General features: G+C 47.9%; 1 protein-coding gene across 2 annotated transcripts in view; it reads left to right on the top strand.

Annotated features, from left to right (window-relative positions):
- The first annotated feature begins 5,729 nt into the window (after positions 1-5,729).
- The window catches only part of FER1L6 (fer-1 like family member 6), a 176,123-nt gene continuing 169,735 nt past the window's right edge, over positions 5,730-12,117 (top strand). For both annotated transcript variants that reach the window (XM_045004365.1, XM_045004364.1), the window contains exons 1-2: positions 5,730-5,858; positions 7,781-7,965. The gene's annotated coding sequence lies outside the window, so the exon portion shown is untranslated. The remainder of the gene's footprint in view (positions 5,859-7,780; positions 7,966-12,117) is intronic.

Genomic DNA, 12,117 nt, shown 5'->3' with positions numbered 1-12,117 from the left:
TCTGGCAGGTGAGGCGATACTCCTGGGGTGTACCCTCCCCACCCGCAGTCTCTGCTAATGTCCTCAGCAGGGTGCACAGCACTGCAGCAAGCAAAGACCAGCAACTGCAGCCTCCAACTCAGCTCCTGGTGCCCGAGCAGAACCAGAACAGGAGTTGCAGTGGCTGCTGGCCTAGCATCTGAGGCCCTGGGTTCTCTGCAGCATCCAGAACTGGAGAGAGAGAAGCCCTCAGAAGCATGGGGGTGACGGGAAAGGGAATTGCTCTCAGAGGTTCAAGTCAAGAATGGGGACAGCTGAGGTCTGTCCAGTACTTTTTAAATACAATGTTGGCAACCCTGGCCTGTACTCAAGTCTAATTTGTTCTGTCCAGTTTTTTTGTTCACTTCAAAGAGTGTAGATAAGAGGGATTTTCCACCGAGACAGTCCATCTATTTCAAAGCAAAACTTGTAATTAAATTGAAAAGAAACAAAGTTGTTTAGGCACTTTTAACAACAGAAAGGGAAAATTAATGGCTCAGTGTTCTTCCTTGTCACATAGATATGGTTTATTAATATGGTTCTTTCTGAGCAGATATATATATTCAGACTGGAGAGTAACCACATTTATTTTCTCACCCTCCCCCAACAAAAAAAGCAAGATAGTGAGGTGAAGAAAGAGGGCTAGGCATGGAGCCAAGCCTGAATGACACGAGGCAGAGGCATGAGAGCTGTCGCATGCTTCTGCTAGCTGTTAGGAATTTAACGCTCAGTGCCAGCACAGCAGTATTGCTCAGTGTGAATGCTCTCTGGATGAGTGGCAGATGAAATAACCAGCTCCAGCCAGCTGCCAGCTCTCAAACTCCTATGGAAATTTTTTCGGACTCCTTTGTAAGCTTTTCAACTGCATCCTTCTATGGGCCACCAGTGGCCTAACTATAGGGGAGGGATCTGGATGGAGAGGGATTTCCCTACAGTTTTCAGGTAGAGGAGGACAAGAGTGCATTTTCCCTCTTTTTTTTTTTTTGAGTCCGTGGGAGAGGGGAGGGCAAGGGAGCTCAATCCTAGCCCTCAAAATGCTGCTATGTGCAGCAGCAGCTGAAGAACTCAGCCCTCACTCCTGTGGGACTGTGGTTGTTATATCCTTGGGGGCAGCCGGTTTAGGACGAAATCACTTGAGGCCAGACAGCAGACAGCTAACAAAACCACCATTTTATTTACAGACTCAGAGAACTCACTCAGCTGGCTGAAGCTGGCTGAGCTAACCCATAATAATCTAACTCAGTTACCATAGCAACAAAAACCATGACAACCAAATACACAACATATTCCTCCCCCCCTAATAAGAACATCCCCTAAATAAAACACACACTAGACTAGAGAAGGAGGGTAGACTGCCTCCATTCCTGGCTAAACCCTGGGGATTATTTTGCCCCATAACCGTGGGTTCACCCTAGCTAAAGATCCAGCCGATGAGGAGGCCTTCTGTCTCTAGGTGGATTACGGCGAACTTCTGGTGTTATTGCACCCGAAAGCACTAGGGGCTCAGGGTCCGCAGCATGAACGGGTGAGGAGGTGGTATCAGCTCGTGCTGGGCAAAGGGGTATCTCAGCCGCCGGCAGTAATGGAGGAGAACAGTCAGGAACAGGTGACTCGGTGCCTCACTAGAAGAGGTGAAGTCAGACCCCTCAACTGCAGATGGGTCCTGAGGACTGGCATGACCTGGCAACAGCTGATCTACATGTCGCCGCCAGGTAAGATTCTCTGCAGTCCGGACTGTGTAGGAAACAGGTCCTGTTTGAGTGATGACTGTGGCCGGGACCCATTTAGCTCTGGAAGTGTAATTCCGAGCCAAAACTGGCTGTCCCGGGCTAAAGGTTCGGTCTTTTGCTCTGGGTGCCCGTCTGATGACTTGATATTGCTGCTGATGTTGCACAGTTTGTCGGGGTTCAGAAGGTTTCAGCAGATCAAAGCAAGTGCGCAGCTGTCGTCCCAACATTAGAAAGGCTGGGGATGCCTGGGTCGTAGCATGAGGTGTGTTTCTGTAGGAAAGTAAGAAGGTATCCAGACGCTTTTGAATGGAGTGTTGTCCCCTTGCTGATTTCAAAGCGTTTTTCATTGTCTGCACAAATCTTTCAGCTAATCCGTTGGTGGACGGATGATATGGTGCTGATGTGATGTATCCCATTTGCCTTCATAAAATTTTGAAACTCCTGAGAAACGAACTGCGGTCCGTTGTCGCTCACAAGTTGTTCTGGCAGACCAAAATGACTAAAGAGTCCTCGTAGTTTTTGGATAGTACTCTCTGCAGAAGTGGACTGCATTATAGAGACTTCTGGCCATTTAGAATGGGCATCTATTGCCACCAAGAACATGCTTCCTTCAAGGGGGCCAGCAAAGTCAATGTGAATACGTTGCCATGGGTTTTCAGGCCAGTCCCATGGGTGTAGGGGTGCCCACTGGGGTGCATTCCTCACACCCTGACATGACATACAAGCTTTTGCCTTCTCTTCAATAGCGCTGTCCAATCCAGGCCACCAAAAATAGCTTTGTGCAATTTCCTTCATGCGCACTATTCCACAGTGACCGGAATGTAGCTGTTCTAACATCTGTGATCTCAGTGGTGGTGAAATAATGACACGTCTCCCCCACAACAAACAACCAGATTGGACCGATAACTCCGTCCGCTTGGACATGTAGGGAACAAGGTCGGATGAGACCGGAGAGGTTTGTCGAGATTTTCCATGCATCACCAGGTCCATAACTTGGGACAATACTGGGTCAACGCGAGTTGCCTTCTTTATCTGAGTAGCAGTGATGGGTGTATTCTCTACCTGTTCAAAGTAGAAGATTTCCTTTTGGTCACTATCTTGATGTTTGAACGGCAAAGGCAACCTTGAGAGGCCATCTGCATTGCCGTGCAGAGTGGATTTCCGATATTTGATTTCATATGTATGTGCCGAAAGTAACAATGCCCAACGTTGCATACGACTAGCAGCTAATGGGGGAATGCCTGTGTAGGGTCCAAAAATTGACGTCAGAGGTCGATGGTCTGTAAGAAGAGTAAACTTTCGCCCAAACAGGTACTGATGAAACTTCCGAATTCCAAAAACAATTCCTAATGCCTCACATTCGATTTGAGCGTAGTTAGTTTCTGCTTTGCTTAGAGTGCGTGAAGCAAAAGCAATAGGTCTCTCTTCTCCTGAAGGCATAATGTGCGACACGACTGCTCCCACTCCATAAGGGGAAGCATCGCAGGCCAATTGCAGGGGTAAGGATGGATCAAAGTGCGTTAGAACTTCAGAATTTAACAATGCATCCTTAGCTTTGTTAAATGCAACATCACAGGCTTCAGTCCACTTCCAGGCCTTGTTCTGCCTGAGGAGCTCGTGAAGTGGTTTTAGCAGTGTGGCTAACTGTGAGATGAACTTTCCATAATAGTTCAGTAGTCCTAGAAACGAGCGCAGCTGGCTTACATTTCGTGGTGGGGGAGCCTCCACAATAGCTTTAACTTTTGCAGGGGCCTTATGAAGACCTGCAGAATCGATGATGTCCCAAATATTCAACAAAGGGCTTGAAGAATTCACACATGTCTTTGCGAACTCGTAGGCCATACTCTTCCAATCTTTGTAGGGTAGCCTCTAAATTCTTTAAGTGATCCTCTTCATTTCTTCCAGTGACCAGGATATCATCCAGATAGCACTGAACTCCTGACAAGCCACACAAGAGCTGGTCCATAGCTCTCTGGAACAGGGCGGGAGCGATGTTATTCCGAAGGGTAGGCGACAGTATCGATAAAGCCCCTTATGAGTCACAATAGTCAACAGCTCTTGGGACTTTTCATCGACGTGCATCTGTAAATATGCTTGACTCAGATCAATCTTACTGAACTTTTGTCCCTCAGCCAGGCCTGCGAAGAGGTCATCGATGCGGGGAAGCGGGTATTGCTCTGCACACAACACTGGGTTGACAGTGACTTTAAAATCACCGCAAATCTGGAGAGAGCCATCTTTCTTCACTATTGGAATGATAGGAGTGGCCCATGAGCTATGGGTAACTGGTATTAGGACTCCATTGGTGACCAGGCGCTCCAGGTCTGCTTCAACTTTTGGCCTGATGGCATATGGCACAGTTTGGGCTTTCAGATATTTTGGTGGACTGTCAGGTTTAATGTTCAATGTCACAGTGATTCCCTTCATACTTCCCAAATCATCTCCAAAAACAGCAGCATGTTTCCTTAGTATAGGGGTTAGACTGGTTTCTTCTTTAGTCATCCGGTGCACTTCTGCCCAGTTCAGTTGAATCTTCCCAAGCCAAGACCTACCCATTAAGGCTGGGTAGTTACCTCTCACCACAAACAGTGGCAATTTAGCCACCTGTCCATTGAGCTCCACCTTAACATCAATAGTGCCCAGCATAGGCACAGCTTCTCCCGTATACGTCTTCAGAACAGTTTTTGTTGCCTTAAGCGGAAGATGCTGTAGCTTTTCTTTATACACAGTCTCGGAGATCAGTAAGACGGCTGCACCGGTGTCCAGTTCCATGCGTATACGTTTGCCATCCAATAACGGGGTTACCCAGTATTCATGTGAGCCCACTGCCAAAGACAAAACATCCAGTGGCACTTTCTCTTGCGCTGAGATGTCACCTTGATCATCCTGGGTCTGCTCTAGGGTATGCAAGGTTCCTCTTTTTGTCGGCCAGACCACAGGCCTCCTTTTTCTTTTGTTTACAGGCACACTCAATGTGTCCCTTTTTGCCACAGTGTCGACACACCAGGTCCTTACACCAGCATTCCAATGCCTGGTGACCCGGCTTACCACAGCGGTAACATTCTTGACTCTGCACCGTTTTGTGGGTCAGTTCTTGTGACACTTTTTTCACCCTAGGGGATGCACCGATGTATTGCGCCTCCCTTGTAGCCAGTTCCATGGAGACGGCAATATCAACAGCCTTCTGTAAGGTAAGCTGAGCCTCTGTCAGTAGGTGCTTCCATATAGCTTCACTGTAGAGGCCACACACTAACCTGTCACGCAGGGCATCATTTAACATTTCTTTAAATTCACAGTGTTCTGCTAGCTTTTTTAAAATGGCTACAAATTGTATAACTGTTTCATCTTCCTTTTGGTCTCTTTTGTGGAACCTATATCTTTCAGCAATTACCAGTGGTTTTGGGGAGAAATGGGACCCCAGGATTTCCACAATGTCACTGTAAGATTTAGTTGCTGGCTTAACAGGGTGTAGTAAGCTGCGTAGCAGGGAGTAGGTTTTAGCCCCTACAACACTTAAGAATATTGGCACCTTCTTCGCTTCTGTAATGTCATTTGCAATAAAAAAAAGCTCAAAACGCTCAGTATACACATGCCATTGCTCTATATTCTCATCAAAAGGTTCCAGTGGCCTGGTCAGAGTAGCCATGATTTTAGTTTCACTTTCACAGTCAGTGCAAACAAGCAGCTTTTTTGTTTTTGTTCTTTACCTTGACTTCTACTTCCTTCTGTTACTGGAGCAGCACCGGAATCTCACCCTCGTCGCCACTTGTTATATCCTTGGGGGCAGCCGGTTTAGGAAGAAATCACTTGAGGCCAGACAGCAGACAGCTAACAAAACCACCATTTTATTTACAGGCTCAGAGAACTCACTCAGCCGGCTGAAGCTGGCTGAGCTAACCCATAATAATCTAACTCAGTTGCCATAGCAACAAAAACCATGACAACCAAATACACAACAGTGGTGAGCAGCAGAAAGAACTCCCTGCATCAGCTGACTGGCAGAGGAGCAGCAGGAGGGGCCAGAGGGAAGAGTCCAGCTTCGCTTCTGCTAGCTGCATACAAAGGAAGAGGGGAGGAAGAGCCAGTGTGGAACAGGGGCAGAAAGTACAGGTGCCAGCTTGCTTCCTGACGGGGAGGAGGAAGTTACTGCTCTGGGAGGGGGCATGTACCCCTATAAGACAGACTGGACCCAAAGAGGGGGAGACAGAGAGAATAGATGGGGGAATAGTATGTGAGGGGACACAGAGCGTGGGTGTGTGAAGGAGACATCTCTGTGGGTGGCAGGGGTACAACAGTGCTGAAAGGGACAGAGTGGGATCCAGGCAGTGATAGGACAGAGTGCTGGTGCATATGCAACATGCAGAACACTGCGGGGACGGAGAGTGCTGTATGTGTACACACAAGTGAGGGGGAGAGAAGGATGGTCCAGTGATTAGGATGCTAGCCTACAATTTGGGAGACCTAGGTTTAATTCCCTGCTCTGCCCCATATGCCCTATGTGACCTTGGGCAAGTCACTTAGTTTCCTTTCAGTTCCCTGTCTGTACAATGGAAGAATAGCACTGCCCTACCTCACAGAGGCACAGAGGGTAAATACACTAAAGACACTAGAGTGATTGGGGTCATATAAGTACCTAGTATAGATAGAGACAAGCTTAGGGTATGTCTACACCCAAAATGTACTTGTGTGTTAACAAAATTGTAGATTCTAGTGTAGACAGGACACTAATGCTTTTTGCTAAAATAGGAATGGGCTCTTCAGTCCAGCAGACAAAGGCATAACAAGATCCACTGGCTGGAAGTTAAAGCTCAACAAATTCAAACTAGAAATAAGGTGCAGATTTTTAACAGTGAGGGTAATTGACCCTTGATACAATTTATCAAGGGCTGTGGTGGATTCCCTATCACTGGCAATTTTTAACTCAAGATCAGATGTTTTCCTAAAAGATATGCTTCAGTTCAAAAAAATTTATTCAAAGAAGTTCCATGGCCAGTGCTACACAGGAGGTCAGATTAGATGATCACTGTGGTCCCTTCTGCCTTTATAATCTATTAATTGTTTAGAGAGTCTGTGCTAGAATTTACAGTTGTGATGGTTAACTTGTTAAATCTCAGCTAACAATTCAAGTGTAGATGCACAGACATGCATGCTTTTGTGGCATAAATGTAAGACTTGGTGCTAGTGGGGAGCTTTCAGAGGAGAGGGACTGACTTCTTCATGTGCAGAGCCAGCTCTTTTGTGTCAAAAATGTTCCCTGGTGGGCCACTGTCCTTCCAGGAGGGAAGGCTTGGCACTGAAGAGGAGCATGATGATGCTACATTCTGTGTTGACTCTCCATTCCAGTTGGGCCACGCAATGCTTAATAGCTAATCATAATTAATTAGCATGGTGTTGAGCTTGGAGGCAGAGTAAAGAGGCAGCTCTGCAGCAAAATCTATAGCAAGATTTGGTGAGATTTAAGTCCATTAGCATGGTCATAACAAGGACTCGAAAGTCTAAATCATACTCTGGATAATTACTGGACTATCCTGGCATGCTAAGACTTAGTGTTGTCTCTGTGCGATCACCTGGCTGTATTTATTTGGAGCAGTGACTTTCTCTTGATTTAAAGAGCAGATCCCTGCTGAAAATTGGAGGGTGGAAAATTGGAGGGTGAATTCTGGCAAATGGTTTCCTTGATTAGAGAAATCTTCTCTGTCATTAATTTGCTCTAGCCATAATAGGGCAAGATAATTTATCATAATACATTTTCCTTCATTAATGTCTGCATTACGCATGGATTTACATTGCTGGATATATATAGCCAATCTATTGCTCTTTCAAGGGAAAGGCTGAGACATACAGCTGTGTAGAGATGTAGAAGTTTGTATTTTCTAAATATGTTGAATACAAGATTGCAGTAAATGCCCTCAGTCCTACATGATAAGTATGATAGCAAACACACCAAGGACAATCCACTATTATGTAACCCATAGAGAACTGAAAGATTTTAATGTATCTGCTTAAGTTTTAATTGCTTTATTTTCATTTAGGTCTGCCTACAACAAATGGAGGGAAGCTCTGAAACCCACTTAGATGTTCACCAAATTGTGCAGAGAAAATAAGGTCTCACCACCAGAACCCATTACTTTTTCCACAGATTGCACAAAATAAAAGATGGAAATCTCTGGTTCCAGGCTACTCTACAACAGGAGACTCTCATGGATGGATTGGACTGGTACGTTCAAACATAACGCTGACTTCAGCGCTAAGAAGTTTATTTTAAGTGTTTTCATTTTTCCAATTAGTATAGCTCCGTTTTCATTTACTTCTTCACCAGAGAAGGTGTATTTTTCAGTAGAAAGAGTTCTGGAGTGGAATCCAGTTTCAGTGGTCATTGGTTGTTTCAATCTGGATCAAATCTTATTTTCCAAAAGCCATTTCCTGTTGGTGCCGATGTGTTGTACTCTTATTGCCATCACAGGGATTTCATTTTAAAGGGTAGATTAGAAATGATTTCTTTGTTTTCAAATGTAGAAAAGAATGCCATCCTTTCTCCTTTAGTGTCAGATGGCTCCAGGGGAAAGATACTGCGGTTTAAGAATGCATTTTATCCCAGTGCCAGGAAAGGCGTAGATTTTAGTCCTGTCCTGATTTAGTAGAAACTTCACTGTTTTATTGATACAGATGTTGCAATCATTCCAGTATGATGATCAGAATGGCAATTACCCAGAATGATCCCCACCATACTGTGTGTATATAGAATTGGAAGGGACCTCGAGAGATCATTTAGTCCAGTCCCCTGCACTCATGGCAGGACTAATGATCTATTTTGTTACTTATGTAAAAACACAGGATGTGATCTCAGATTCTGGGTTCTCTTTATTATTTTACCAAAGAGAGTTTCTGTCAGCCAGTCAGTTAGATGGATAGGTGACTCCGTGTGCCTGACAAAGGGACAGATGAGGCAGGAAGGTGGTCCCTGGATCTGACGCTGAGTTAAACTTAGGCTGGGGCTGGGGTTCTGTCAGGGGGAGGGTTCAGGTTGAGATTAACTGTTGCCACAATCTTCCTAGCTGTTGCTGTTAGATTTTAGCCACAAATATCTGAAAACCTCCAACAGTCATTTGGCTCTCCTGTGATTTCCATCATCTTGGGCTTGTGTGTCTTTGGAATGGCACTGTGCGTGTGTGGGTGGGTGTGTATAAAACTATTCTGCCAGGTGTTATTAGCAGCAAAAAGGCTCAGGTGCAAATATCTAGGGGTTCCTCTTGAAATTAACACAAACACTGGCTTGAACCCTGTAACGGGTCAGACTCACCCCTGCGGCGCCTCCTGCTGGTGACTCCGGGAATTAGCTCAGTCCAGCGCCGGAGCGCCCTCTGCAGGCCGGTGATCCGCCTGTCTTCTGGCCCCCGTGTCCCTCCCTGGACCCGGTGCCCTTTCACATGGGGTGCTGCCCCTGGCAGTAACCCCTTTCTCTCTGGGTTTCCCCTCCTTGGGGAACCCCCACCCTCTAGCCCCGCCTTGCCTCAGTATTGGCTACTGCCAGTCATTGTCTAGCCCCACACTCTGGGGCAGACTGCAGTATCAGCCTACTCATCACAGGCAAAGGGGTTTGGACCTGCTGCCTTGGCCTACCCCTGGGCTGCCCTCTGCAACCCCCAGTACCTGTTGGCCCACTGCTAGGCCGCAGCCTGGGGCTTTCTAGGCTGGAGCTCCCCAGCCTTTCCCCAGCCCTGCTTCACCCTAGGTACCTTGTCTCAGTCCCTGTCCCTGCAGCCAGGCCCTTCTTCCTCTTCAGGCAGAGGAAGACTGTCTGGGCTTCTGGCTTCCCTGGCCTTTTATAGGGGCCAGCTGTGGCCTGATTGGGGTGTGGCCCAGCTGCAGCCACTTCCTCAATCAGCCCAGCTTTTAGAGCCACCACTCTGGAGCCCTGCCAGGCCGCTTTTAAACCCCTCAGGGCAGGAGCAGGGGCCACCCTGCTACACCCCCCCCACCTCAAGAACCCCTCCACCGGGGGGCAGGTGGGGTGCTCTACCAGCCCAGCTTTCTCCTCAGCTGGGCCCTCGGAGAATCTCTTTCCTGCCGCAGGCTCTCCAGCATTTGGAGCAGCCTGCTGACTTCCTTCTCCATTGTCTGGGTCCCCACCGTAGACTTCCCTAGTCCTACGTGGGTTCCCACGTCGGTTTGGGTTCCCACCTTGGCTCGCCTGGCCACTATGTGGGTTCCCTTTTTTAGGTGGGGCCTCTCTGCCCCAGCCCCCTTCTCTCTGGGGGCCTCAGTCTGGACTACCCCTTCCTGGCGGCTAGTCCCAGACTGAGCCTTGGTTTCAGGCACTCCCCCTTTCTGTCTCAGGGGGCAATGCCTCTTTATGTGGCCCTTGGTGTGGCAGTGGAAGCACCCTTGGCGCCTTCCCCCTGCCACGGCCCCAGTTCTGGTTGTGTGGTCTCTAGCCCTTCCTTCTGGGCTGGCCTTGGGAGCTCCATGCCCCACCCAGAAACATGGGAAAATTAAATGCCTTCCCTGAGCGACCTTACTGGGTGATACTCCCCCCTTCGCCCGCATTGAGTCTGCACAAAACAGGAAAAACCGAAATGCCGCCAAAGACCTGGACCGCCGCTGGGTGAGTACAAGCGCCACAGCTCCCCCGCTTTGCCCCAGGCCCCCTGAATCCTCTGAGCAGCCCTGCCTGGGGGAAGTACTGCTTGGCTTTTGTGAAGAGAGGCCTTGCCACCTATCTAGTTGTGCTGCTGTCTCTTGCTGTGCTCTCAGCTCTAGCTGCGATGCCAAGCCCAGCTTCTCAGGCACTACCTCATAGCCCAGCCATAGTGCTTACAGCTGTACTGGTACCGTGCAGGGGCACCTTGCCCCCTCTTCTGCAAAGCCGGATCCAGGTCCTTATCGGAGTTCACTTGGTTCTGTCATTATAACGTGGTCGGGGTTCAATGGCATACAGGACCCCCGAGTAGAGGGATTCACTCCTCATCACAAGGTAGGAGGCCCTTTCCCCTCCCTCTGCCTTGCTAGCCTGAGGATTTGGTTATGGCAACTCCTCATTCAGGGCATATTCTGTATAGATCCTTTGCCCTAGTGTCATATAATAACTTTTCATTACCCCTTGTGACAAGACTGAGATCCAGTGACTGATCCAGGGCTTAGATCATCTAAGTGTTAATTAGCTCCCCCAGAGAAGGCCTGATGGAAGAGCGGAGTACTTGATTACCTGATCAGGCTAGTAGGGGGCTGATAAGCTAAGGAGCACTCTATCCCATTAGCTGAGAGGGTAGTTAAAAAACCCTGGAAAGAGATACAAGGGAGAAGGCTAGCAGAGCCCAGAGGAAGTAAGATCTCAGAATGGTGAGAGATTTCTCTCTCTCTCCCTGCAGAAAGGGCTGAGGACAGGGGAAAACTGTAGACAAATTTGCTGCCTGGGGTCGTGGAAGTACAAACCCAAAGGCATCCAAAGCTATTTGTGTGGGATCTCAGGATAGAAGAGGAGCCTGCCCTGTTACCCCCCTACACCCAAAACTGATTATTATTAATTGTGTGTATTGTCATAGCTCCTAAAAGCCCTAGTAATGGACCAAGAACCCATTGCGGTTAGCACTGTGCAAACAGAATACAAAGACAGCCCCTGCTCCAAAGTGCTTAAAATCTAATATTTAGCACAATGACCAAAATGGTCACGGTGGGATGATGGGTAACAAACATACAAATGGGGTCCAGCTTATTTAATCTTTCCCTCCAGTTCACCATTAGATGGCAGCAGAGAGCTCCTTTCCTAGAGTTCCAGAGCTGACACTCGGGGGCCTGAATCGAAGTCCTGATCTTAGTGTCTAAGGGTACGTCCAGACTACCCCCCGGATCAGCAGTTAGCAATTGATTTATTGGGGATCGATACATCACATCTCATCAATCCCCGAATGTGCTCCCTGTCAACTCCGGAACTCCACCAGAGCGAGCGGTGGTAGCGGAGTCGATGGGGGAGCTGCGGCCATCAATCCTGAACCATGAGGATGGGAGGTAAGTCGAAATAAGATATGTCGACTTCAGCTACGGTATTCCCGTAGCTGAAGTTGCGTATCTTACATCGACCCCCCCCACCCCAGTGTAGACCAGGCGTAAAGGCCCTAATGATCTGGGGGCAGATTGCAGATCATGAGGCGGTCTCTCAGGTAATCACGGCCCAAGGAAAGCTCAGACTGTGATCTTGTCTGGCTAGCTTCAGAGATGAAAATGGCAAAGCCAACCTTCAAGGAAAGGAACTGTGCTAATTACATTCAAAAGAAAAGACAAGTAACCGATCTCCAGCCAGCCAAGAGGGAAGCTCACTCTAGTCTAATATTAAGTCTTTTTACTCTGCCCATCACCTTCAGATCTGAGTGCA

Source organism: Mauremys mutica, chromosome 2, assembly GCF_020497125.1.
Source record: "Mauremys mutica isolate MM-2020 ecotype Southern chromosome 2, ASM2049712v1, whole genome shotgun sequence".
Classification (NCBI taxonomy): Eukaryota; Metazoa; Chordata; order Testudines; family Geoemydidae; genus Mauremys; species Mauremys mutica.
This window is presented reverse-complemented; position numbering and strand designations above follow the sequence as displayed.